The following is a 6451-nucleotide window of genomic DNA, read 5'->3' on the forward strand; positions in this document are numbered from 1 at the left end:
GAAACCGCACCTTTAAAAAAAAACCTCTAAAAAAAAAAAAAAAAAAAAAAAAAGAACACATTCTAACTGTGGAATTAAGAGGTAGAGTCCCACACGATTGAATCCTGCTCGGGATTTTTTTGCTTTATTTTGCTCTTTAGAGAGATTTTTGCTATTGGGCACAGAGAGACTGAAAGTGAGAAGCCACCCCCCGAGGGGATGGCCACACTACAATTCCTTCTCCTCTAGTCTCCCCTCGGGATTTTGGGCACACACCCACACGTGCCCAATGTGAGTTCCAAGCCACCGAGTCGGGACGCGAACCATAGTCAGCCATGTGGGAGTCTAGCAACGTGACTATTATGCCATCTGTTGGTCCCAGAGTTGTTGGGTTTTTTTTAAGAGGTTTTAGCCTTAGGTCACATGTGCTCCCTGGAGGAGAAACAGAGATAGTAAGAGGGAAAGCAGAAATCATTCCCCTGGGGGCATGGCCACGCTACAATCCCATCTCCATTTTCGAGCCATGGGATCCAGCACTTGAACCACAGTCGGCCGTAGGGGAGTCCAGTGATGTAACCACTACACCATCTGCTGGCCCCGAATTCTGGTGGGATTTTAAGGAAAGACAGTGAGACAGAGACACAGGGACACAGACATGCGCACTGCTTCTCTCTGGCCACACGACACCTTCCGCCATTATCCACCAACAAGAAGTGGCTCCTTGGCCTGGGGCCTCCAAAACCATGAGCTTAATCAACTCTATTTTCAGAAATCACCCAGCTTTAGGTATTCAGTTACTTTTTTTTTTTAAAGAATTATTTATTTAATTTTACTTATTGTTATTATTATTACTTTTTTAAACATTGCTATAGGACACATGAGCTTACCAGAGAGAGACAAAGAGAGAGAGAAGGAGAACAGGAAAGTGAGAAAGCAAGCTGCCGGATCAGGGACTCGAACTGCCATGGGCATGTGGGAGTCCAGTGCCTTCACCACCACGCCACCTGCTGGCCCCAGGTATTCAGTTATTAAGCAACAGAGAACAGACCCACACAGTCTCACCTGTAACACGGGGAATTGCGGCTGCCTCAGAAGCAAGGCCGAGTGTGCAGCCAGGACCACCCCAGCCCAGCAGGGCTCCAGAGTGTGAGAAAACAACACGGGGCAACTGGGCAGGCCGTGGAAGCAGGGCCCACCACAGACCCAGACATCGGTCCCGATGTTTTACAGTGGCCAACCCATGACAAACATCTGCCCCACCACCGGGCTTCCCACAGTAAGGACAGAGGACAGCATATCCGCCTCAGGGGCCTCACGTTTTCAAATCGAAAGAAGGGAACAAAGAAGAAATATTCCTCCTAGAAAAGAGCAATTCCTGGGGGCTCTGGAGCCGGGCAGCCTCCCTCCCAGCTCTACTACCATTTAGCTGTGTGACCTGAAGCAAGTTGCTTCACGTCTCTGACTCTGGGTCCCCACTGCACAGTGTGGCTGATAAAGTAACACAAGAGAGGTGGCGAGGTATATCGCCCTACACCTGGAGGGAGGTCCCCTCACTGAGTTCTGGGGACCCCTGTCCTTACCAGCTTGCACTCCCCACCCTTTCTCCACCAGCAGTCTAAGTCACCTGTCCACAGCAAGGCTCTTTCCAAGTCCCTAGGAGCTTCCCCAAACACCTAACACCTCCCCGCTTCCTGCCAGCACTCTCCCTCTCCCCCGGATGCCCCTGCCCAGCTTCAGACTCCGACCCTGTCCAACTCAAGCACCCCCTCTTTCAGGCAGCCCTCCTGATTGCTTCCCATTCCTCATATATTTTGCTTTCCTTCCCATTCATCGGTCTCACTCATTATTTGGGATTGAAGATTGTCTTTGTAGCCCAGGCCTAGCCCAACACCTGGGCTCCTCAGTGCACAGTAGGTCCCCATATGCATTTGCTGAATGAATGAAAGGCCACGAGTTCAAATTCTGGCTCAGTCACCTGCCAGGGTGGGGCATGTTATGTCTTTTGCTGAACCTTGGTGTGATCGATCCAAATGGGGTAGTAGCCCCGTGGGCCGCTCAGGGATTCTGGGACGGTCTGATAGGTCAGGACACCCGTCCTGAGGGTGAGGATAGGCCACTTCCTCAGTGTCCTGACCTATCATACGGGGAGGGCCAGGGCCCAGTGAGAGCCAACAGGTTCTGCCCACACAGTCCCGCGGTGCGGTCAGCCGCGCCTGCAGCTCTACCAGCCCGGCCGCCCTACCCTGCCCCGTGTGTGGTGGGGGGGGCGCCCGAAAAGCCTCAGCAAACACATTTAAATCTGAAGTGACAGATAAAGCGATTTACGGTGACAGTTTAGCGTCAGATCACTTCCCACAAGGCAGCGTGCGTCCCTCCGGCCCCCCTGCTTGGTAGTCCATCAAGGCGGTCTCTAAATCACTGACTCCGAGCGGCGGCCCAGGGCTGGGAGCAGGGGCGGGTGGCCACTCGGGTGGCCGCTCAGGTGGCCTGGCCTGCTCCTCGCTGCAGGGCCAGACTCCACGGGGCTCTCCAGGCAGCATGAAGGGATGAAGCAAGGATTTCCGGGTGCTGGGAAGGAGGACGTGATAAGCAGCTGGCAGACTTCCACAAATCAAAGCCCCAAGACTTAAGGAAACAGAGCTCCACTTCATGCCTTATTTTAAATAAATAAGCGGCTTAAAACTCTCCCTGTGAGGCTGGCTTGTCGCTGTGAAACATGGCTTCCCACCCGCTCTCCACGCCCGGCCTGCGTTCCTGGGCCCCTCTACAGCCTCGCTGACCCCCTCGCCTCCCGCCACCTCCTTGCAGAATTAATTGGTCCCTGCGGCGTCGCGTGGCACTTCGCTCAGACTCGCTTCCAGCGCTTTGTCACATTATATTCCACTTAGCTGCTCTCGCTTCTGGCTCCCCAGTAATTTACTGAGGGTTCTTTATAGGCCAGGCCCTGGGCCGGCCCTGGACCGCCCGAAACTCATGTCATCCTCACACCCTCCCTGGGTGGGGCCAATGGAGATGCCATTTTTCAGATGAGGAAATGAAGGCTCAGAGGCGCCTGGGTAGCCAGAAGACACAGCACCACCAGGAACGCTGGGACCCTGCCTTGCTCCTGCCCCGGGCCGCGCCCGCACTCTGGCCTGGGACGGCTTTGATGGGAAGATTCCTTCAGTCTTCGCACAAAGTGGTGCATTCATCTCTGCTCTGCTCTGGTCTGCCCTGGAGGCCAACGCCGGGCAGTGGACCCTGGGGCTGGTCAAGACTGGGGGTCATTTCCTGCCTAAGACTCAACGTCTATTGGAAACAAGGGACGCACCTCACAGGCCTGGTGAGCTAAAACTCAAGGGCACAGAGGTGGCCCCCTCGAGGTCACGCCCTGTTGCACATAGAAGATGAAAACACTCCAGAAGCCCAGCACCGTCCTGGGGGAGACTCCGGAGCCCAGCCATCCCCGGACACAGCTCTGAGGGTCACAGGCCAAGCAGAGAGGCAGGCACTGTCCCTAAGAATCTCCGATTCCAGAAAGGGGAGAGTGCGGGGGATCCTCGGCTTATCTCACCAGCGTGGCAGCCCAATTTAATTAAGATGGATGCAGCGTGCCCCCGTGGGCAGGAGCCATGGCCAGCACAGATGGCAGGAGCCAAGGACTCTCCCGGCTGATGTCCTAGCAAGCGGCCTTGACCAGCAGCCCACAGGACAGAGCCGAGGAGTTTCCGACGAGGTCCATGCTGTGCCTGGGGGGCCCGAGGGGGTTCTCCTGCCTCTGTGATCTCTGGCCAAGCCACCCACCAAACAGGCAATCCCCCTTCTACTCTCTGTCTCAGCCCCCTCCTGCCCCCATGGCACCGAATAGCACACACCGGCCATCACGCAACCCCCAGAGACCAACCAAGTGGAGGCAGAAACCAGTCCTGGACTTCAAATGCCAGGAGACCAGTTGAGAGAGCACATCTGATCTCCTTAGTCCTCAGGGAGGCCGTGGGCAGAGTCCTCTGTGAGCAGGAGAAGGGGTGGGCGTGTGAGCAGGGAGGACGCCTGGGCCTGCCCTCTTCAAGAGTCACCAGGGCCCAATCGAGGGGCACAGAGAGGCCCACAGCCTGGCTTCCAAGTCCAAGCAGGATGGAGGGGGGCTGGGGTGCCATTGCCCTTTCCCTCAGGCTCCTCCCAGCTCCCCCTGCATCCCTCTCCTCCAAGGTCCCTGCAGCTGGAGCACGGCCCAGGCAGTGACAGCCCTTCCCCACCTGGCAACAGGGACAGAAAGAACCCCCACACGAAATCTAGACGCTCCAGCAGCCAGACCTCAAGCCCCCAGTCCCATCCTACCCGCACCAATCTCCATGGGCCGCCGACTCCCACGGGGCCAACGCTGACCCTGGCTTCAAAAATAAAAATTTAAAAATTCCCACCCCGAGATAATTGCTCTCTCCTTTTGCCTATTGTGGCGGCTCTGCGGTCGGTGCTGAGAAGCAATTATTCACGGCTAATGATTATAATCAAGTCAAATAGAATTTAATGGACACGTATTCTCTTCCTGCTTGAAACTTTACATATGAATTAAGCACATATGGGTTTCACGAGGCACAGACGCAGATTTATGCAGCCCTGAAAAGCCCCGCGTTGCCGACGACTTTTATTCCGCTAATAAACAGGCTGATTTATGGGCTCCATTGGAACCGCGATCTCTGCCGCCCCCTGGTGGTCTGCAGGACCGGGGCAGAGCCAGGGCTGAAGGGACTCCCCCCAGGAAGGGGTGGGAGCCAAGGACACTGGGAGTACCCATGTCTGACCAGCGTCAAGGCCACCCTGAATACTGGGGCCTGACAAAGACCCAGAGGACCTGGAGGGGCACAGGCTCTATGTGGGAACCCCATGTCCAGGGCCTGCCTCTGGTGTTCCCGGGGATTCCAGGGGCACTCTGGGTGCCCCTAGGTGAGAGACTGTTTAGGAAAATAAAGAGCTCTCTGGAGTTGTTGGGTAAGCTGAGACAAGCAAGGGGCGATGCAGCTGGCCATCGGTGGAGGTGCCTTGTCACTCCTGAGACGGGGTGGATGCTCCCAGTGACGCGCCACATCAGTTCTAACACCAACGCCACCAGCGCAGGGTTGAGCCCTGCGTTTACACGTCAGGGGCTCCTGACGCTGCGACCACCATTCCCACCGTGCAGAGGAGGAAACAGAGGCCTTGGCAGGAACACGATAAGGGGCTCCCTGGGGAAGCTCAACAAACACTCCCCCCAACAGCCCCGGTGCAGCCACACGAAGCCAGCAGTAAAGTGCTTCTCGGAGAGCGCGGAGCTGACAGGCCACCGCGTTCAGTCTGGCGAGTCACAGGGGCACTTAGGAAGAGCCATTAATCACGCGTGCAGCCTGGAAGGCAGCCTCCAGAGTGTGCCCCCCCAACCTTGAGCCGGCCACCAACGCCCACCTCGGTCCCTGCACCCTCCCTCCTGCCCACACGGCAGCCGACCACTAAGCCAGGCCGGGAAGAAGCTCCGAACACACCCCACTTTTCCTTCTAGCCACGCGCAGCTCACAGCAGGCAGAGTACCAGCCTTGCAGCCTTGTCAGTGACCGACAGGCCCAGGCCTGCATGCCTACCCCCTCAACCATGGCCCCCTGGTCCTCCCGGCCCAGATCAGCCCTTCCCGGGCACAAGCAGCAAGAACACTTCTCTCTGGGCCGCCATGGCATCTGCCACTACCTGCCTGTCTTGGCACTGTCGCCCCAGAGAGACCCACAGACGTTGCTGCTACCCTGCCCTAGTGGGCCGAGGGAAACACGCCAGAACCACCAGCAGAAGCCCAAAGGTGACTTGAGCTCCTTCTGCTCCCCTCGCCCGGCCACTCCAAGTGGAACTCCCGCCTGTGTGTGACTTGCCACCTGCGGGCCGAGACGGGCCGTGGGGGGGAGGCACCCATGTGACTGCACAGTCCTGTGAACAATGCTGGAGAGCCGTGCAGAACAACACCACTGCCGGAAACGCAACCCAGACCGCAAGCAAGCAGGCCTGGGTGGGCACGCCGCCACCTCCCCCAGGATCCTGCAGCCTAGTCACTGACAGAGATCAATGGGGACACTGATGGCAGCTGCACTGCCGTGTCCTGTAGTCACCGGCAGCCAGCACCGGGGTCGGACACAACCACTACAAGCCCGAAGGTGAGAGGAAGGAGACCAGAGACGCTCCTAGGGGTGCCCTGGGCCTGCACAGGTCGGGGGACTGGCATGTCTCCCCCGGGAGTCAGAGCCGGGACTAGAGGGTCTGCCCGCTGTGTTCACAGGACCCAAGAAAGAGGACCCTTCCTCGTGCTGGAGCGCCAGCGAGAAGCAGGGCTGGGATCAGCCGCCACTCGACCTTGCTCCAGAGCCACCCGCACACCTGCTGGACTTAACGGCCCTTGATACCCCACTACTGAGTGCTCCAAAGTCCTTCCCCAGCTTCTGACCTCAGCTAGACAATGACCGCCCGGCTGGCGGAGGAC

The 6451-nt window shown here is 57.6% G+C and overlaps 1 protein-coding gene across 1 annotated transcript in view; it reads right to left on the reverse strand.

Moving 5' to 3' along the window:
* Window positions 1-6451, reverse strand: part of MACROD1 (mono-ADP ribosylhydrolase 1) — a gene marked incomplete at its 5' end in the record, with an annotated part of 187195 nt that overhangs the window by 162999 nt on the left and 17745 nt on the right.

This window comes from Tupaia chinensis, unplaced genomic scaffold (assembly GCF_000334495.1).
Source record: "Tupaia chinensis unplaced genomic scaffold, TupChi_1.0 Scaffold000273_1, whole genome shotgun sequence".
In the NCBI taxonomy this organism is placed as follows: domain Eukaryota; kingdom Metazoa; phylum Chordata; class Mammalia; order Scandentia; family Tupaiidae; genus Tupaia; species Tupaia belangeri.